Consider the following 22,935-nt stretch of genomic DNA (forward strand, 5'->3'; position numbering starts at 1 on the left):
GGCAGCACAGCCTTCTGGCGTGTCAGCCACTCCTCCCAGCTTGGTGTCATCAGCAAACTTGCTGACAGTGCACTCTCTTCCCTCATCCAAGTAACTGATGGATATATTGAATAGTACTGGCCCCAGTACTGACCCTTGAGGCACTCCACTAGATACAGGCTTCCAACTAGACTCTGCCCCGTTGACTACAACTCTCTGGCTTCTTTCCTTCAGCCATTTCACAGTCCACATCACTACCTGATCATCCAGTCCACACTTCTTCAGTTTAGCTGTGAGGATGCTGTGGGAGACTGTGTCAATTGCTTTCCTGAAATCAAGATAGACCACATCCACTGCTTTGCCATCATCTATCCACCTGGTTAAGTCCTCATAAAAGGTGATGAGGTTGGTTAAGCATGACTTCCCTTTGGTGAAGCCGTGTTGACTGCCCCTAATGACCTTCTTGTCCTTGATATGCCTTGAGATGGCACTGAGAATAAGTTGTTCTATCACCTTTCCAGGGATGGGGGTGAGGCTGGCCAGTCTGTAGTTACCCAGGTCCTCCTTCTTGCCCTTTTTGAAGACTGCAGTGACATTTGCTTTCCTCCAGTCCTCAGGCACCTCTCCTGTTTCCTATGACTTAGCAAAGATGATGGAGAGTGGCCTAGCAGTGATTTCAGCCAGCTCCTTCAGCACCCGTGGGGGCATCCCATCAGGACCTATGGATTTATGAGTGTCCGGATTGGTTAATTGCTCCCTAACCCAGTCCTCATCAACAGAGGCAAACTCCTCCATTGTCCTGACTTCCTCTGGGGCCTCAGGGGTACAGAGCTCCTCAGGACAGCCTCCGGCAGAGTAGAGACAAAGAAGACATTCAGTAGCTCTGCCTTCTCTGTATCTTCTGTTACCAGGGCACCCATCTCATTCATCGGTGGGCCTACATTTATCTGCCATGTATTTGAAGAAGATCTTTCTGTTGCCCTTGATCCCTCTCGCCAGGTTTAATTCTAAGGAGCGCTTATCTTTCCTAGTTGCTTCCCTACATCCTCTGATAACAGCCTTATATTCTTCCCAAGTGGCCGGTCCCTCCCTCCATGATCACTCTCCTCTTCCACTTGAGTTTGCCCAGTAGTTCCCGGTTTAACCAAGCAGGTCTTCTGGCTCCCTTTCTTGACTTCCTATGTGTTGGGATGCTCTGGTCTTGAGCTTGGAAGAAGCAGTCCCTGAATGCTAAACAACTATCTTGGGCCCCTTTACCTTCAAGTAGCCTTTCCCACAGGATTTCCCCTGGCAATTGCTTGGAAAAGTCACAGTTAGCCTTTATTACTTTTTTTACTGTTGGCTTTTTTTACTTTGGATATATGGCTGCAAAGTGGAAAGTACTCATGGGGAGTGGCAGATTGTATATTTTAAGTCAACTTGAAACATAATGATAAAACAGTTGGAAAAATTACAAACAGAGAATTATTATTTGGTTTGAAGATTTGGGTTTTCTTGTTGTTGTTTTAAATTTAACTGCTTGAAGGGACATTGTTAGTTTTGAGCTTTTGTGCTGGAAATTGTTATATAGCAAGTTGTAAAAGGCTAGAGACTGATAATTAATCCATAGTTTTTTCCCTGTGTTTTTTTCCTAAATATCATATGCTTAAGTTAAATGCCCAACATAGTGGAATTGTAATTCCATGAATCATACTAAAAATATAGTTTTATTTTGTAATAATTGCAACTTCAAATCCGCATGCTAGTCTGTACTGGAATAATATTTTATATTTACTCTGCTCTGCTGTAAATTTTGCTCAAGGTTTACAGCCACGAGTAACTGTGCCCTGCTAGTTTTTAATCATACCCTGCACTTTGAACAGAGAGGTTAATGACTGTTTTTCATTGTTAAAATACTTTCCACTGTAGAGTCTGCTGTAAGTTTCAACCTGTTGCCTTTGTATGTTAAAATGTTCATGGCTGTAGCTCAGGGCAACCCCTTGATTATAAACCTGTAGCCAAATTCAGCAGAAGCAGGCAAATTTCACCTGTATAAGCATAATCATTTGTACAAATAGTGATTTTGGTCCTTTAAAACCATGAGACGTATTCTCGGCTTTCATACAATTTGAGTGTTCCTTAGTTGTCTTGTAACAAAATGGGAAAGTTTCTTTAAGCTGTTAAAGATTAATTAATGCAGTTTTCCTCAAGTTCAGGTGCCTTCTCTCAGTTGTTCACCTGAACTGATTTAAAAGGACATTGCTTTTAAATATTTTTTATGCCTGCTTAACATAAGGCTGTTTACACTACCATCTCTAGGAACCATGAATCGTATTTGAAATGCTGCTGGTAAGCAAAATTTCATGTTCTGTAAAGCAAAATTTTGTTTCTAGAATTAAGCTGAATAACATTAGTTAAATGTACACTCACAATTTTTTTTAAAAAAATGCTTATTTTAAAACCTCAAGATGTTAGTGTCTTTAAAAAAGGTTAATTCACAGGACAACATAAATAAACTATTTATTCTTCTCCCTTTGTGATGATAATCTTAGCTCTGTGCAGTTATAAAAACATTGCTTCTTAAGAACTACTGTTATATTCAATTATCTGTTGAAAACTGAGCGATTCATGTTACAGGGTCTGTCTGGAACATGTTATGTAATAATTAGGAAAAGGGGGCCAAATTATGTAGTTGAGACATGGAGTGGTGGGGTATTAAATGATGTAAGTAATAAATTATTTGTTGAAACTAGCTATATTCAATTGCCGCACATTCCAAAATATTTGAGACAACATGTTTGAAATCTCCATAGTAAAGTTTTGACTATGTTGCCCATTTAAACAGAAAGACTTCCTAAACTAATATGTCAGATTAAAATAGCTTTTCCTATTTAAAGGAAACTCTTCAAGCCTGCAGCATATCTCTTTAAGTTTGAAAAGTGGAAGTTTGTAAACATCTCGTAGAATCACAGGAAGGTGCTGCGCATCTGTATTCCATTGCAGAGTCATTGGGAAGTGGAGGAGAGCCCCTTCTGGGGTCTAGCCTTTGGCAGCAATTGCATAAGGTACCTGGATACTCTTTCCTGGCAAGTTATGCTGCTCTGTTCTGGCAAGTCTGTAAGAGATTATTCTCCAGAATTAAGCCAGACTTTTCAGGTGTGAGTACACACAGATTAGTAGTGCTCGAGTGGATAGATTATGCCTCAGAAATTTCCAATATTAATCCCGAAGATAAATTAATAAACCACAATATCAGTTTCACCCCACCTGGAGAGATTAAGACATTTTTGCTAAACTTGTAATCTTTATTAGACTACTTTAACAAAATACTCTTTTTTTCAAAAGCAGATTTGCAGTGACTCACAGACTATTCTGGACCATGCTGATTTTTGTCGGATATGCAATTTGCCAGGGTTATAAGCAATATATTACTGATCTAAACCTTATGCAGATTTGTAAATTAGCAAGGCTGGTACTATTTTACATAGAAACAATTCACTTCTATCAGTGGGAATTATTCTTCCTATTCATAGTTGCTCTGTATATATATATAAATATTTTTAACATTTGCCTACTATATAAAAAGAAACAGTAAGGGAGAGTATATAACTGGTATTGCTTAGTAATGCAGACTGCTAGATATTTCTTAGCTATTTTCATTTTATAGGTGAAATTCCTATATACTCTGAAAAATTTCAGGAATATAGACATATTTTGAAAAGCACACTAAAATGTCAGTTCTCAAAACACAGATCTGTTTACAAATGCACATAACAAAAATGAAAGACATGTTGAGGATTACAAAGCTGTATACATTTCAGGAATGTAACTCCCTTTTATACCTTTATTTTTCAAAGGACTTGCTACAGTATCTAGAATACTTTCATACATGTTTTCCAAGGCCTAGGAATAAACTTGTATTTTGCAGAGTTACTGTATTTTTCTTTTTATAATTTAGGAACATCTCCAAACGTTGCTGTAACCAACTTTTCTTCTTGTATTCTCATGTGAATACTGTAGAGATCTGTGTTTCTACTGAAAACTGTATTTAATTTGCTAGAAAATAATATTGTAAAGAAAACAATTATTGTTTGTTTGTGGTAGGGGTTTTTGTTGTTGTGGTTGGTTGTTGTTGTTTTCCTCCTAAATTCAAATTATGTTAAAACTCATACTCTGAGGAAGAAGAAAATATAAGGGGAAAGAACAGAAAAATAGCATAGTGAGCTGTGGGTAAAGGAAACATGGAGAGTGGGTGGAAAACAGGCATGATTGAAAGGAAAGACTAAAATTTTGTCTCTTCCAGCTATGTGTTTTTCACAGGTACAGCAGAAGTTCAATCAAGAATCATGCAAAGAGTTTGGCATAGACAGTGGAGAAACCAAATAGGCAGGCTACTTACTATAACAATCATTTTTTTTGAAAAGTAGAAGAAAATGAGCATGTCATAAGAGCTGTTAGCATTTTTTCATAGCAATAAATTAATAATTCCATTATGAATAGTAATGCTATTCAATTCTGAAAAGGTTTCCTCTTATTTCATATCCTTCGACAGCAAGTAATACTGCAATCGTATTACTCTAAAAAAGTGTTTTTTACAAGAAAACAGCAGGTTCGTATATGGAAAAACTCTTGACCACTTGGTTGACTGTCAGCATATGCACTGTAGAGACCTTCAAAGAAATAATCTGTATGGAAACCCCATCATACTATGTTCAAAATCGCTTTTCAGAAGACAATAGACATACAAAGTCTTAGTTTTAGATTCCTTTCTTTATTAATTATTTTATTTCATAAGTACTGTCTTAATGATATCCGAATGTCATAGAATCATAGAACCATAGAATGGGTTGGGTTGGGTTGGGTTGGGTTAGAAAAGACCTTGAAGATCATCTAGTTCAAACCATGGGCAGGGACAGCTTCCACTATATCAGATTACTCAAAACCCCATCTAATCTGGCCCTGAACACTTCCACAATTAGACAATTTCGAACAGTTATCCATTGATGCGTCAGAATACAGAGGTATTTATGGATATTTCTTCTGTGGAGAGCCAGTAAGCACTGGAGGCAGATGCTCACAGTGCCATGGGCCAAGAACAACCTGGTCTAACTGAAGTCTGCTCTGCTTTTGGACTGCACCTATTCCTTCAAGCTTCAGTATTTTTCTGATATTCTTATCTCAACAACCTGTTTGGAGGTAACTAAAATGATCTAAAGAAACTGGTTTAGAAAGTTGCTGCCTATCCAGTATCCGTCAACATGTGGTTTTCACTAATGGACAGACACTAAAAATATCTGGTTTAATTGTGAAATCCTCTCCAGAAGAGAAGTTTGAGATTGTTAAAATAAATTTTCTAACAATGTATTAATCCGTATTAATCCTGGTTTTGCTCAGAGATTGATGTAGCATGAAAGGTAGTTATTGATGCATGGGTATGCTATGGGCTATTTCAGATTTAGCACTCTGGAGAAAGTTATTGTAGAATTTTCTCATGTAGGAAGTGGTCCTGGATGGTTTGATCTTAATTTTCTTGAATTAGTTGAAAAGTGGCAAGAAGATGAAATGTATGTTCTTGTGAGTCTGGATTTCCCTCATAAATTTGCAGATTGTGTTTCTGTCCTTTTATGTTAACCCTGAGTACTGTCTGAAGTCATGTTTAGCACCATTATTTTTCCAGCTCTAAGGATATCTGCTCTAAGACTCTGTCCCTTCAGCCTGCTCACTGACTGCTTTCCACAGTTGACTCAGTCTTCTCACCATCACATACATTCTCAATTTTGGTGCTTTGTGAATTGAAATGAAAAGACTGTGTTGCTATATAATTTCTACCATATGTCACTGTTGTTTATAATTGGAGCAGAGAGCATAACCATCAGAATTTTCATTAGTTTTAGCTAATGACACTATCAGCTGTATTATAATTTGACATTCACTTGCTTTCTTGAGTTACCATATAATAATGTCTTTGAACATAATCAAGCCTTTCTTTCAATTCCTTGACACACAAGGATACTAATGTGCCTTCTGTCTCTTCAGTATTTGTTGATGTTGCCAGTGTATTATCTGTAGGTGGTCTGGCCCACTGAATTCATTTAGTGGTGTGCTGAGTTAGTGACAGGATGTGGTTTCTGAGAGACGGGTACTATATAGGAAGTAAATTGGTCAAAAACATATGCTTTTTTCTGGACTATTTTTTTCCTATAGGAAATATTTCCTTTTGGGGTTTACTAATGAAAGTTACATTGAGTATAATTTTGTCATATCAGTATGCCAGGTTTGAGTAAAATATGTGCACAGTAAAAAAAAGTGGCTTTGCTTTTGCCTGTATTGGAAACTTAAGGAACAAATAAAATCATATTCCTGTTAGTCACCTCTGAGTCCATTTATTTCAATAGTGATTTGACCATTTTTGAAAGTGTTGGACACTTAGAATTACTTTGTAAATATTACCTCTGCATTCCAGTAGCATTGGCAGGCATTTTTGTCTTGAATATCATATGTGATAAAGCATCGTGGTAATGCAACGTGTTCTTTTTACAGATCAAAATTATTGTAGTTTCTAAAGCAACAGCAGATCTTGTAGGATAATTTTTCATGAAAGTATTCATTTACTTTGCACTCTTACTTGCCTTGCAGAGAGAGAAAGTCACAATGACTCATGCATTTTTTTCTGGAAAAATTGCACAGCTTAAGCAAAAGCAATGGGGGAAAATCCCATGCTCAGAGTAATTAATAACTGGTAATCATGGTTGTCTTCTAAATAGAAGATTCGAGTTAAAATCCAGGAGGGCAGTGAGTATTGCTTTTCTCACCACTAGAAGGATATTTTAACAGTTAAAATTTGTTTTCATCTCTTCCTTCCTCTCTTTTCTCCGTTCCCTGTCTCTTCCATGCGCCTTCTCTGGGTGTATTTCAAAAGTAAAAAAAGAACAATCTGACCTGATCTGGTCAGTTTTTACTAGGAAAATGTATGTTCACAGGGCTTGTTTCTGAATCCCAGTCAACCATGACTGTCAGCTGAGCAAACTTGCTCAGACCTGCAAAGTGCTTTTGTATAACTAGAAACTCCAAAATATGTGGGTTGGAAGCTGCAGCTTTTTTTAAGTAAAGGCATCTCCAGGATTCAGTAGTCACAACACAGGGATTTTACCTATGTTGTTTTCTGGGCCTCTGCGCCATGAGATTTAACTTGAGGCATGTTAGATAGGTCTAGATGAACTTCACACGACCTTTCTAAGATAAGCCAGTGGTTTTGTACTGCATCACTGCCTGAAATCCTAATAATCTTTGGAAAACTTCAGATGGATCTAGGAACAAAACTCAAATATTTCCTTTTTCTTTTTTGCTATTCTTCACTTTAACAGAGCAGTGATCCTCTCTGCTCAGTTTTAGTTGAAGTGACTACTTTAATATCTGTCATAGTCTACTCTGCAAGGAACATACATTGCAGAGATTGTACTTCCAGTTGGCTGATACCTTATACCTGCCTCTAAAAGCAAAACTAAAGTCATCATGTGACATTTTATTTTAATATACTATCTTACTCTTGGAAATTTTACTCGAGAATATGTAGAGAATTTGCTTTCTTTAGAAGAATTCAGCAATAAACATTCCTGTTCTGGATATTAACTTCAGATTCCCTGAAAACTGTTTTGATTGGCTTACACCTGTATTTTTATATATACAATCAGAATAAATTCTGTCCTAAAGACTTATGATTAAAATCAAGTTACAATTTGGGCCAAGTAGACTTTTTCTCCTTCTCTCTTCCCATATACTTTAGTTTCCCAACAGTTACAAAGTCCCCCACCTCAGCATAATGCAGCCTTGATTTATGCTTTTGAATATGTAAAGATTTTACTTTGCTGTGGACAGCTTTCCTTTCTGGACCTTGGTAGTAATATTACATACAGTTCTGGTGTCATGCATATGATTTAATGGTAATAGCTCTATTCTGGTCACCTCATTACATCTCTTTCCTGCCCTGGCTCACTGGAACCGAAGGCTGGGTTTTGTAAAAGACGGTGCTCAGATGGGCATCGCTACCCTCCGGTTGATGTCATAGCCAAATGATGCCTTCATTCTCTTTGCAACTGGGGCGAGTTCTGCAGCTCATCCCTGCTGGTGAACACTCTGAAGTCAAGAAGGTACCCAAGATTTCTCTCCACAAGCTGTGTTGGCAAGTTCAACAGAAAATTTTGCTTTTAAAACTTTGTATTAGAAATTGCTGTGAAAATACTGTGCAATATTTGTATGGCTGCTGCGTTCAGCTCTGCAGGGTCCAGTAACCTCTCAAGTTGTGCATTTACATCCTGAACAAGAAGTTGATGTTGCTGTTTCCTTCAGAATAAGTTATAGGATGGCCTTTTGCCATTTTGAGATTGTGGGGGATTGGTGGAAAAATAGTGGACAACTGTTAGCATCTACATGTTTCAGGAGTTTTTTCATTTCAGGAATACCAGTAGGGATGGGAATAGCACAAAGGCTTTCCTTGTCTTGGGAACCGGCCAGGTCGCATAGAAAACAGTGTAAGTAGTGGTCTGGGGTGTTAATGAGGGTGCATTTAAGAGCAAGTCTGGTCAGAGGTGCGTATTAATTCGATAGCAGACATGCACTTCAGATAGTCCACACTTCTATCTTCTTATGGATAAGGCTGTGAGAGGAAAAACATCCAGAATTTTAAGAAGTATTTCTTTTCAACTGAGAGCTGATTACATGTGACATATTACCTGTCCTCGTGTCTCTAATGTAGACAAAGAAACATGTGGTTTGTAGCCCAGAACATCTTTAAAAAAGAGGTGTGGTATAATGTGTAATGTGATACTAGCTGTATAAAATGTAGGCATTTGGGGTATGCACAAAGCAAGTTCAGCCCTGTGGCCATGATCAGAATTGTATAATTTAAAAAAACAAAACAAAACAAAACAAACAACTTAAGAAAATGCCAGTTTTGAAAATGTGAATGATTGAAGGTCAAATATGAGAAAACATTAAATTTTTGCTGTTGCTATACTGATGGTCACAAATGATAACATTTACAGAGGATGATAGTCATGTTAGTATGCCAGGTATTCTTTCTGATAGTACAAATCTTGTGTGATCTACAAATCTTATCTTCAGACACATTGCTGGCACTTCAAGTAGTTGAAATTTATCTTTAACAGAAATCTCAGCAGTGAAGTAAAAAGCATGGTGTCTAAACAGAAATACTGTGAAGTTTCAAGGTGACTAGTGGCTCTTTTGAAACTCAATGCAGGTAGAGGGTTTAAGGCAAATATAATCATTGTACTATTGGTTTTAGAAAAGTCTTCTATTATCTTCATATTATCTTTAAAATGCATCAATATAATTGTTAGCTATGCATTCAATGATTTTTATTGAAATGAATTAGTGGCTAAGGAAAATAAACCTCTTGAAAGTATAATTAACCTTAGTAGGTTAGTTGAAGTCACAGAAAGTGAGTTTTAAAAGCTGAAATTGTAAGTAACCTAAGCATTTCTTAACTGAACCGTGGGTTAGATGTCAAAGCATCTATTTCAATCCTTTGCAGTTATATGCATTTAGATATTGTATGAAAAAAAATATTAAATACATTATTTAACAAGGTCTGGCGCTCTATTTGATTTGTGCAGTGGATACAAAATGTGATGGCTTCATGAGTATGAAATACACCTTAAAGTGATTAATTATGTATAGTCATTAAAATCTCATCTTCTTTTCTATGTTCAACCTAGGATTTCTTGCTATAACCTTCTTAAAATTAATGGATAACTCTCCTGAGCATTAGGATTTGAGCATCACTGGTTTATGTATTTTCTGTAATAATTAATGCTGTGCCATCTGACACCAAGGCAGGATTGCATTGTTACAGATAGCGAACTTTGCAGTTTAGAAAAGAAACTGATTTCTGTGCATGTGCCAGAATTAAACAAACAGCAGCAAAAACACCTTGGAAGTAATTTTTTTGAATAGTATTTGAATTGTGAAATATATATGAATTCCATAACCTACAGGAATGTTACTTGGACACAACACTGCTTCTTCTCCTTTTCATTATTTAAATTCCAGCATGTCATATATTTTATAAAAGAAGAAAAGAGAATGTTCTGCTCATTTTCTTCCATCGATCTATTATTGCTTTGAGATAGAACTGACCCATAAGAAACACTCTAGGTTCATTATGTCATAACATTTGTGCTATAGAAAAAAAATGTAGTATTTTCAGCAACTGTAGATCTTGCATGCTTAAATAAAACAAGTTCTGAGTTCAGGTCAGCTACTGACCCCATGCAGCATCAGCATCAACTGCAGAATTCTTCAGGAGCTGCAGGAGGAAGTGCGGGGAGAGTCTAAATGACGTTTCCAGAGATCCTTGAGAGTCCATAAGCAACAGGAAGGATATGTCAAAAAATAGAGAAGATGAATTATTGGCTGTGTAACTGGTGAAATTTTTATTTTTGTAAGTCATTAATGAGTAGAACTGTATGAAGAATGTACATGCATGTAATAGAGAGGGAGCATGCTCTTCTCTGTGAAGCTTTGTTGGAACAGTCAACAGGCATTCAACGGTGTAAGAGCAGAGGCATGTAGAAAACAGGATTAGTATGATTAAGCAACTGAAGAGAAGGCAGTTGAGTGAATATTATGAGTGCTAGAAACCTGGATAACTAGCAAAATAGAAAGGAAAATTTCCATTTATCAAAAGAAATTTAGTATATTTTTATCATTACCTAAATGTACAGTTTATATAACTGGAACAGTACATTTTGAGGTTATCACCTCCCTAATGTGTTGGCAAGTTCACATGTATTATGTGTGAACAAAGACATAAATACCTAGATTTAGAATAAGTCATTCTAATGTTCAGATCATAAATGCCTATGGAAATATTAGAGTCTAGAGAGTTGAAATGAATAGAGATGAAAAAATGTTATAGGCCCATCTGTACATGAATGCTTTTTAACAATGTCTGAATCTGTCTTTATTTAGGAAAAGAAAAGAAACATTGGAATGCTTCCTTGTCACTTGAAGTAGTCATGGAAGAATAGTAGATTGGACCAACAGATTGGGAGGGTTTTAGGAGTATCAGTGTACATTTCCATGAAAAGAAAATTTTTCATTTTTCACAAAGCAAAATTGGAAGCATCATGTGGCAACAATATATTCCAGCTCTGTTAAGCAATGCCTTGATGGAAGTATTTCAGTAAATACCAGAAGAAATAAAATGACAAACCACTACTCACTGTTATGTGCTGAGGATTTTTCAGATGATCATTTTCCCAAGTAAAAGCAGCTACTGTAGTTAAAATGTTCCACCCTGACTGTGACTCTGCCTGCCCTCACAGCAGCTTAGACTCTCCAGACAAGTGGGAAACAGGATGCTGTTGGGGCAGGAACATCACACCCCAGCCAGCCATTATGTACATACCCAGAGGTTGGGGATGTAGACACGCTCTTGGGTGTCAACTAAGAGACAGTGCAAGTCATCACTGTCTCTGCCATGGGATTATGTCTTCAGCTTACATGTAATTAGATTTCTTGCTGATGAAGATATCCCACCCATGGTCCAGGTTATATGGCCAGGCAAGTTGCAGGGCTTCTGTAGTTGGGCAGGTATCCACCTAGTGTGAGACATCACCAGAAGTAATAGAGTGGCCTTTCATGTAGTTGTTGTATTACAATCTCATTTAAAGGTGCAAGTGAACCTGAAGTACACCACAAGGAGCATAACTGATTGAGCAGTAAGAGAGATTAAATTATATGCTTAATACATATTTTACTTCTGTATCTTCCATCAAAATGCACCAATTTAGCAGTAGTAAGGTATCACAGAAGAAATGAAAAGTCTTTTATAAGAGCATCAAATCAAACAGTGAATCTTTCAGTTGATTTTTGTTTGGAAACAGTTCTTGTAAGTGCCCAGGTATTTCTTAAGTACTTACAGGTAGCAAATATTTGTATGAACAAGTGTGATTTCTGAATATAAGCTAGGTTTTAAGATTACTAAAAATTTGGCACCTTAGAGGACTTTTTATACATAGGTTTTTTTAATTGCTGAAAAATTAATTGAGAAATCTAAACATTATTAATCATTATTAATGTACTGGCTGTTTCTTATAGAATCCAACATTAGGAATTGCATTTTACTTAATACAGGTAACATAAAAAAACACCTTGAATTTTTTCTTCTAATTTCCTCCTAGTTAACAGGCCATTGTTTCAAAACCCTGTTAAACAAAGGGCTTTTATCTGTTTGATCTTGTAATTTTTTGAGGGAGAACTTTGGGGTATTGTCTTTGTCAAAATCAAGAGCATATTGATCCAGCTTCAAAAGTTTTGGTGTTACTTTTTTTTCTGATTGCCTATTTTTTAAAGGAAAAATATTCCAAGACACCATTATCCCCCTTAGTTTTTGTACTGCTACTATTTGACAGCTGCAATAAAATAAAATTATTACTAATTGCTTCTACTCATAGATTTATTAAAGAATTGCTGTCTGAACAGCAGCAGACTTGTATTTCAATTAAAACTTCTAAAGCAGAAATTACTTTTTTGTTACTGCTGATGCATTCTTATTGGTTACTAGAGCATTCAGCTAACCCTTAATCAGTTTGCAGTTTTTGAACTTTCCTATTTATGGGAGCTGTTCAAAAGAGGGAGGATGATACATGGAAAGAATTATTCACCTAAAATCTCTACTGTAGAAAATCCTTGTATACAAGATAATTCCCTTTTTTTAACCAGTGTATAGTTGGACTTCAGCCCACAGGCAAGGTAGAAGGTTCCCTTTTTTGATTGCTATCTGTAGCTCTACTGCTGTATTTCTATTAACATTAGAAACATGAGAGATGTAGCTAACACAGTACTGGTCTTAGAGTCCAAGTCATTAAAAAAAAAAAAAGGAAAGGTGACAGTTTTGCTTTTCCACTATCATCACTATCTGAGTTAGCCACTAGGCTACATTATTTCAAGCAATGCAACCCAGCAGGGCCTAAAGTGTTCATTTGTATTCATCCTGTTTAATTATAACTCTGGAAAAAAAAGCCAGTATATTTTGATTCACACTGGAAATAAAATGTGGTCTGTGTATTTGTATGGCCAAAATAAAAAAAACCTGAAATCTGCCATTCCTTTCAGCATTTAGATATTCTATTTGACACAAATCCAATTGCTTTTCATTCACTCATAAATAAAGCATGGCACAGATGTGCTAGATTTACAAATTGCTGGAGAAGAAGATGGTGTTTGTAGACTGCCTTTCTTGTGCCCTTTGTTGCTAGAGGTAAGAGAAATCCAAATTGAGTTGCTTCCTCTGCTTGAGGCATTTTGAACTCTCAGCTTCCCATACATCTGAACCATGCTCTGTGTACTGCACTATGGCTTCAGCTGCTCATGGCTGCACCTCTAGCTTCTTTGGGAATTTGGTAGAGGAAGGTGCTCCAAGAGAGAAGAGCATGAGTGCTGGGATGATTGTTTTTTAGAAAAGCAATGAAGCACCACACAAAGAGGACAGAGTATCCCTTTTTCATCTACTGTATCCCGTACCTGGAAGATGGATTGAACTCCTCTTCTACAGCCTCCAGAAACACATACCATCTTCAGTTTATCTGACAGTTATGGATGCACTGCCAAGGACACTCCCTATTTTGAGGCATCACAGCTACAGGCTCTTCACTGCTGCTTCTGCATACGTGACTGCTTTCTCCCTTTCTCAACATTCATGAATACCAAAAACAGCAAGCAAAACCCTCACTGAATTCCATTCTCTTGTCCTTCTTTCTCAAGTCCAAAACAAGAAGCAGACTTTTCTCAAGCCACAAGGAGGATGTGAAGCCTTCTGACACTTTTTAACTTTCTCCTTCTTACCTCCCCATCCCTTTAAGGGATCCCTCGGTTACCTGATGCTCATTGCAGCAACAAAGGCATTTGAGTGTCTTTTCACCTGCTTTCTGCTGAATATGTTTAGACGTTCCCTAAAATAGTCTAGAATTTAGTTCTTGAAGAACAATAAGTTCAGTTATACTGGGACTTTTACTGGAAGATTGCAGGAGAATGCAGCTAGCAATTTACCATTCAGCACATACTCTGTGTTGGTGGGAGGAGTGGTAAGACTTCACTCAAAATGGAGGCTGGTGTTGTGAAAAAAGAGTTATCAGAAGTGAGCTGTCACTTGTCATTTGTCTATTATGTACTTTGCAGGTTTGACATGGTATGTGAAGGTTTAGTTAAATCAGCAATGAGCTTTTAGCTCAAAATATGTTTCCTAGATTAAAAAAAAAAAAAAAAAAAGTATTAATGTGTAAGCATCAGTGAAAGTGAAGACAATAAATCTATCTTTGTAAACTGTTTTACCCCTGCCATAGTGATTTTCCAATAAGAAAACATGGAAATACAAAACCAGGAAGAAATATAACAAGTTCTTAGCATGTGGGTATATAAATGAGCTAAAAGCTCATTGCTGACTTACAGTTGTCATTTATATACCCAGTAAAACAGTTTACAAAGGTAAATTCACCATCTTTTTTTTTAGTGATGCTTACATATTGATGCCTTTTTTGTTGTGGTTTGTTTTTTTTTTCATCTAGGAAATGTATTTCAAAAGTTAGTTATTTCTTTGTAAGCAGTAAGCGTGTACTTCTACTTATGTGTGAGATTATGTGTGAGAATTTACTTGTTTTCAAACACGGGAAACTGAAGGTACAGAGATCATAGGGTAGGATATAAAGAACAATGGTCTACATAATACAGTAAATTCAGAAATTCTGAAATTTGTGCATATAACTTTAACTGTAACCATAGACTTTATGAGATTGGGCAATCTTTGTTCGAGATTAAGAACTTTCTTCTAATAATTTTGACAAGTTCAGCAAGAGCAAACCATTTCTGGATGCACTGGTTACAGAAAACAAAGCCAAGTGTCTTTGTTTTAAATCATGACAGATAGGAAGTCCATCGTATTTGAAAAAGAATTAACAGTGATTTTTGCCTTCTGTTCCATGCAGAAAAGTAAATGCTTGAAAAGATGTTTCAAATAGGCAGGGGACCATCTGTGACTTATCTGAGGAGCTGCAAAGTCTTTTAGTTTGAACTGTGGCTTGAAAAACAACATTGGAGAGGACCTTAGCCAACTCAGCAGGCTCACAGCAGGTTCGGCACTTCAAACATAATCCCAATCCACATAACCCTGGCCATGTACCATCACTCTGACTGGAATCAGAATTTTGCAGCAGACTTTCTGATATATCTGACTAACAGATTTAGATAAATAGATCCAAAGGTTTTATTCTTGTTTTCAACTTTAAGGCAGTACATTAAAATTACTAACAACTTTGGTGAAGAGGTCCCAGCATTGCCGATCCAGTAGTTAGTGCTATTTTATTGGCCAGACAAACACTGTATTTTAGGCCTGTGCTTAATGTGCAAAACACTGGATTACACGTTTTGCTAGTAACATTTTCCTGAATAGCATTAGCAGAAGATTTTAACAGGCTGTGTTTGAATTCTGAGCTGCCTTTGTTAAGCAAATCACTCCAAAGGCAGATGACTATGGATACTTGTTTTGAAGCAGATATGGCCAGTGATTTTCAGTCAGCAAGCCAGTCTGCACTGGCAAAGGTCTTGTGTTTAAAATGTCTGTTTAAAATGTTTAAAAATGTTAAAAAAAAAACAAAACACACAAAAAACAACCAGCCGACCAAAAAATAAAAGGAGGATTTTATGTTCATTGTGAGCCAAGCGTTGAAGCATATTTGATGGATGTTATAAAGGGTCCAAGGCAGAGATGCTTAATGACTTTGAATTTCTCCTGTAATAAGGAAAGAGATCTGAAAAAGGGATACGTCCTTGCCTGTGTAATCATCCCATTTGCCTGTTGGAGCTCACCACATGCTGCTACCTGTGCACTTGAGGTAGTTCTTTACTACATTTTTCACATGTATAGATTTTGATAGGGATATCTGTGCTAATAATTGAGAGAAATCAATTTCCTTAAAGGCCAAGTGGAGGTAAGATTTGTTGCTGAGCTTCTGTTTGTCCAGTTGTATATACCATTATAGATAACTAGAGCTGGATGGAGAGAAACATTGATCACTGAATTTGTCAAAAATATTGTTTCATTCAAGTCTAGACTTATGGGCTTCCGGCTTAGAATGCTAAACACACTACAGAAGTAAAGTGTTGCATGCAGATCTGCAAAATGAAAAACTGAAATGTTGATTTTCATTTTCTTTACCTTTTTACAGAGATACAAAAAATTATGTATTTGTTTCAAATACAACATAACAATTTTGGAAACTCATTCCTAGGATTACTCAAATTAAAAGGCATCATTCTGACTGCCTAAGAAAAAGATAAGTTCTGATATTTTTGATAAAGTAGTATCTCTGCCTTTTAAACATCAGTTGCATATGGTTTGTTATGTTTGGAGTGGTGGATAAGTGGGAATAAGACAACTAAGAAGTAGGTTTTAAGAGAGCATGTATATGAGCATGTCATGTTTTATATACAGGCATTTGAAGAAGCTGTTGAAACAGAAGCTGACATCACTTAAAATGATAGTTTGCATTGATCTGTTGTATATTTGCAAAAGTTTTAGCTTTCTGTATGTATATTTTTATAATATACAAAGCAAGAACATTCTGGAACATAATAGAGTATGTACCACTTCACAAATCAGAGCTCTTTACCCAGATTAACATTAATTGCTTTTGAATATTGTCAGAAAATACATAGTGCATTCCATCTGGAGATTCTTTCATAAATCTTCCATGTAAATGTTGTGTTAGTTTGATCACTTTCATGCATGTTATTTCTGAAAGTACAACTGATGCTTAGCCATGTTGTTTGGGTTTATTTTCACCTTCCAGTGTAAGAATAGAATCAGTTACATTTTAAAATATATTTTGCTGTTTCCACTCAATTTCTTTCTGATATGATTTCCTTGGTAGCTCAAGAAAGGAGCTGGTAGATGAATGTGTAGAAGTTTCTGTATGTTTCTTTTGCAGTACATTAAGTGTCAAGCAGTAGATACACCACTTTCTGTTATGCCCTGTGATGGAAAAGGGCTGGAACTTGTGGTTAGGAAGTCTTCCAGTAGGCTGCTGAAGTGTGGAGATTTGTAGTGTATCCATGCCATTGCTGCGTGGCCTAAAGGTCTCTCTTGCATATATAGGCTTCTGCCCAAGATTCAGCTGTAAGCTAGTCAATAATTTCTAGCAGCTAAAAATTCCTAGCTATAGAAGCAAAACCTCACAGTATCCAGAACCATTACAAAAAAACCTTTTCTTTTGTAAGGAAAAAAAATGAATTTGAGTGTGTTGACTACTCAGAATAATGAAGAATCATTGTGAGATTTTAGTCACATTGGCACTTTTAGGTAGAACTGTCGAGGGTTAAGATTGCGGGGTGACAATAAAACCCTGGCAGATGTATTGTTAACCCCCTCTCCCCCCCCCACTTCCCCTTTTTTGCCCCTCCCTCTCCCCCCTTCCACTCAGGACAGGCGATCGGGAGGGAAAGAAGGACAGAGAGAAGAGAGTTGGAAAAATTAAAGATGTTTTACTAATGCTACTAATAAGAATAGAGAAAATAATACAAAATATACAAAACCAATCTTGAATGTCTCAGCAACTGCAGAGCCGGCAACCAAAGTCCTGGATTAGACTCTGTAGCCAACCGGAGCTGGATTCAGTCTGTCACTAGGCCTCAGTTCTCAGGGACGACCAGCAAGATCCTCTCCTAAGGTCGGCCATAAGCAGAAGGGCAAAAGGGAAAAAGGGACGAGATCCTTGTGATCTCCCACTTTTATATGAAGTATTCACGTGAATGGAATGTTATACACAGTTGGTCAGTTTCTTAGTCACTTGTTTCTTGTCGCCCCTCTCGCGACATGTCCATCCATGCTTATCAATAAGTTTGCATTCCATTGCTAGGTTTACCAAAACGTGTGTCTGGTTCTCCAGGAAAATGCAGTTAATATGAAGGCTTTAGCTGACAGGCAAAATTCACTGAAAGAGAAACTTGTTTTTAACAAAACCAGGACAAGAACAGGATAATGTAGTTTCATCTCTGTATCTCTACTGCCAGTGAAATTATATTTTTTTCTTTTTTTGGCAAAATATTTGTGTCAAATGATAAAGGAAAAAGTAAATCCTGTAACGCACTTGTTAGTGAACATCATGCATGTTGTCAGGTACAATCATAAATTATTTCATCCCTCAATAGGCAAGCCTCCAGAAAGGCTGCACCAAAGTATTTACAAATATTTTCTGATGCCTTTTAACTACTTTTGGCTTGCAAAGTAGGCCTTATCGTACAAGGCTGCTGGGTTGCTTGAGTAATTTGAAATAGATGAAAGATCACTAAATGTCAAAAAAAGCAGGAGTATTGATAGTTACATTGTCTACTACATGAATCCTTTCACCTTTTTTTTTTTTTTTTTTTTTCCTCTTTTTCAAATAAGCAAGTGAAGGGCTGCCAGCTCACTTATCATCCATCCTTCCTAGCTTCAGGCTGAATGAGAAAAGGTTACACCTGTCAACTGGAAGAAGTACTCTAGGGAAAATGATTTTCAAACCATTCACATGTCACTTTAAGACATGTAATTACACAAAAACTTCTACACTCTAGAAACATGAAACTCAAAATTTTAAAATAATAACAGATACAAGTCTTTTAAAGCATTTAATTATTCTGTGTGAACTGTCACTTGTCCTGAGACTAATGTCCCTTTCATTGACTAATAAAACCTTTGGTTTGCTTTGTTTTTCTGTTGGCACATAGATTACGCTGTACACTCAGAAATTATTTTTATTCAGTAAGTGTAGATTCACAGGAATTTGTATTATCATCGTGTTTTCTGTTAGATAACCAGCTTCTGGAATTGATTGATTTAAAAAGTAAACCACAGGAAATCTGAAATTTTTACAGAAAAAATGACTGACAAATGTGGGGTGTGGGTACACTGGTGACTTTTAGCACTTGGTGTTGCGCTTTCAGAGGACTAGACTTGCAGGAGTCTTTTTCTGGGTGTCATTACTTTCAGCCACTGAGTACAACTGCTGGGACTGAAGTGCTCCCATGTCTGAACACCAAATAAGATTTGGAGATCTGGAATACAGTGAATCAGATTACAGCTCACAAAATATCCTATTTGAAAAGGTATCTGGGTGCTGGAATCAGGGTGTAAGAGTGAATGCCTTACTGTATCCAGTTTAATAATACTTGAAGATCTCTATTTTCCCTCTCATCTTTGTATGCATCAAAAATAACATCAGATCCTGAACTATAAAATCAGGGAAAGTGACCACACTTCTTCTAACACCCTCTAACCACTGTTCTAAAGGGAACAGCTTCAATGCTGAGTGGTCAGTCTCAGTGCATAAGACTGAAAGCTTTATCAGAAATGCTGGATCAGTTAATAAATAGCACACACTGCTTTTGGTTTGGATGACATGTTCTCAACACTTTTTAGAAAAAGTTGGATAAGTATACGTAAAATAAATTAAAGCAGACTGGATAGTTGAGATAGTCCGGTCTCTGCTGTGGATTGGATTTGTGGATCTGCTGCTCATAAAAAGAGATGATTTAAGAGATTTAAAAGTAAACCACAGGAAATCTGAAATTTTTACAGAAAAAATGACTGACACATATGAGGTGTGGGCTGATGGTGTATTTTTTAACCTGTCAGACCTTCCATCTCTTTCTGTTTCTACCAACAACGAGAATGCAATAAGGCAGTGATGGCAAGGTCCTTAGATTAACCAGTGAGGTAATAGGCACAGCATTGATAGGAAACTTCTCAGCACTAGGTTCTGGATATGACATTCTTCAGTAACTCATTGCAAATACAAAGCTACTTCATACTTAATATTTTGGTTTCATTATTTGCTTGCTTTAGCATCACCTGTGTTAAACTTTGTAATCAACTCCCCAATTGGGTTACTAGCTGATTTTTCACTAATCATTAGAAATAGAAAGTTACTTCTGTTAAGGACTTAGCTGTCTTTTGCATCTTTTTCTTTTCCTAATCTTTGTTATACCTTCCTTTGACACAGATGTGCATTCAAGCTAATTAATGAAATTTGCTTTGACTCAACATGAAAAGGAGGGCAAAAATAAGGGCAGGAAGATTAAAATAGTATCACATGTTCTCTAGCTCTTATGTTTAAAAGCCTATTTTTAAACAAACAAACAAAAAACCAATAAGAATGAATAGGTGGGTTCCCTGGACCATATTGTTTCCATATCACTATAGAAGATTGTCTTTGCACGTCTCAGATACGGACCCTCAATTTGGTAAAGAGACAGTAGGCCTCAAGTTTCCTAGCCATGCATCACCACTTCTCTGACATTCAGTAGAAAGATGCTGCGTGGAATAGGAATATAAGGTTTATTTTTTTCTGTTGTTTCAAGAGTACAGGTAACCCTCAAGGAGCCTCAAAACTCTCTTGTTTTACTGTTTGTGCTTGTAATTTTGGTATTTCAGCATATTTACATTCTGAAAAGATGAAGCAGAAATCTGTAGAGTGTGAAAGGGACAGAGTTAAATAAAATGCTGTTGATGTGTAACACATAGATTAAAAGTGTTGCTTGGATCTCAAAGGAAATCTACAGTTAAATCAGAAAGTCAACCCAAATTTCCTTTTATATAGCTAAGTGCCTCATATGCAAGGCTAGCTTTATGCTTTAATTATTGTCCACTGAATGCTTGTTATAAATTATTTCAGTTATCCCTCATAAATTAATACTCAAATACTTTCTATATTAAAATACCTTATAGCTAAAGGATATATACTGTTTAAGAACTATGACGAGACATTAGGGTGGCTGTCAGCACATCATATCCCTTCTTCTAGGGATGCAAATAAGCTGAAGTGTAACTATGTCCATAGAGAGAGACTCAGTCACATTTTCACATTGGTAGCTCAGCTGCTGGTGTTGGTACAACTGCACTGGCCACTTGAACTGTGGCTTTGGATATGACCTTGCAAACTGCATTCTGTTTGCATCCCTGTGGATATTTTCCAAAATCTGTCCTGTAGCTAAGCCAACTCTGTAGAAGAAAGACAGAATTAGTATATATGTACAACATATGTATACACATACATAGGACTTGAACAATGCATAAATACATTTATGTTAATATTTACATATATGTATTCCATTACAGCCATCAATAAGCAAGCAAGTTTACTTGGCCTTGCTTTTTAAGCAAGTCTACATGAGAAGCCTAACTGTAAAACAAAATCAGGAAGATCCACAATTTTTTTGAGAAAATAGCTTTTCTGGAAGCTAGTAAACATGTATCACAGAGGCAAAATGGAGAAAAAACACCCTCCAATAAATGTTTTGTAAGTACTTGTCTCATGAAGGATGCATTGTATGATGAAAAAAAGAAGTAGGCTTCCTAGAAATCTATTAATACTTGGTATAACCATTTCTAGCTTAAGACATGTTTTCAGATACTGCCAAAACAATTTTCTATTATCTAAGCGGATAAGTGACTGAAAAGGCAAATGAAAAGAAAGTCATGTCAAGATAAATGACTTCATAAAATAATTTCTAAATGTTGAAAATCCTGAACAGAAATGTATTGTCTCAGCTAAAAATATATCTGAGGAATTAAAAAAAAAAAAGCTTATTTATATACCTTTTCAGTACATGCCAAGGAAGTAAGCTTTTGCTTCTCTAGTTAAATGTATGGATGCTTCTCTTATCAGATGAATTGCCTCTGACCAGTGAACAAGGCTGCCAGAGTTTCCCAAGATAAATTATCAGGACTTTTTCCAGTGCCATTCTTTCTTTTAGCATTTTTAGTCAGATTTTTGACATTTTTGGCATTCATCATAGCAATCCCTAATGTAGGCCATTGACTTCTATGGTGTCAAGATATCACCCGGTAAATTTAGTTACATAGATTTCAACTGTGTTGGAAAATAGTGGTATAAGCAAAAAAGGCTTAATTTTATATTGTCAGTCCCACAAATTGCTTCTCTGAAATCCAAATTTTTTGGAACATTATTAAGAAAAACATCACAGCAATTTGGCCAGCAGTTCGTAAATCACAAACACAGGAAATTTTATCAGTTTCATATATTGACAAGCATGATGCTCCTGACATTCATTGTACCTTTCTGCTACCACAAATTTTAGTTATGAAAAATCAACTAGAATAGCTCTCAGAGACAGTATTCTCATGGTGTTCATGTTTTTATTTTTTATGTGCAAACACATAAAGACAGTAAACTACAAATAAATTATTCAGGCAGTGTAAGTTCAGGTGGAAAAGTGTATTTAATAAATGCTTTTCCTCATATGGTCTCTGACATAATTTACAGATTTCCATTTAGTATTATCTTTATAGAACTGTATCTAGAACTGTTATTAGAGAAAGCTCTAGAGATATCAAAGCTGGAACAACGGTTAACTTGATAATCACATTAGAGAAATATTTTTAGGAGAGTTTAGTAAGATGATAAGAATAATGCTATTATAGAAGCCAATACATGCTCTCAACATATAAAGGAATTACAGTGTTAAAAGGAAAAAAAATTGGAAATGTATACGTTGAGGTATTTTGATTTTTCATGCCATTTGCAGTCTCTTTCAATGCTTTGAAAGAATAATAAAAACTTTCAATAAGCAACTGAGAATTCTTGTTTGCTTGTTGACAAATAAATTATTTACAGACTGAAGCAGTAGGATGAGGCAGTCACACAGAAATAAATATTCTGGAGCTTCTGAGGAAAAAAACAAGAAGAACGACAAAGAAGTGTGGTGGTGGATTTGTTAATATTCTGGTTTTGGATTTGGTTTTAGTTTTTACAGAGAAAGGTGTCTCAACAGTGCTATATCACAGAACACAAAAATGCTAAAATTAACTTATGTAGTTAAAATGTTGATGGAGAAATAAAATGCTTGGTAAAAACATTGGTTTTGCATTCAGCAGAATTGCTTTAGTCATAAAACATATACATT

General features: G+C 36.2%; 1 protein-coding gene across 3 annotated transcripts in view; it reads left to right on the top strand.

Moving 5' to 3' along the window:
• Positions 1-22,935, top strand: part of PRR16 (proline rich 16) — a 155,412-nt gene that overhangs the window by 125,159 nt on the left and 7,318 nt on the right. The window contains exons 3-4 of one of the 3 annotated variants that reach the window (XM_082074837.1): positions 14,961-15,105; positions 15,774-15,856. The exons of the other annotated variants lie outside the window; for them this stretch is intronic. The gene's annotated coding sequence lies outside the window, so the exon portion shown is untranslated. Of the gene's footprint in view, positions 1-14,960; positions 15,106-15,773; positions 15,857-22,935 lie in introns of those variants that run through there. 3 annotated transcript variants of the gene reach the window in all.

This window comes from Streptopelia decaocto, assembly GCF_964273445.1.
Source record: "Streptopelia decaocto genome assembly, chromosome: Z".
In the NCBI taxonomy this organism is placed as follows: domain Eukaryota; kingdom Metazoa; phylum Chordata; class Aves; order Columbiformes; family Columbidae; genus Streptopelia; species Streptopelia decaocto.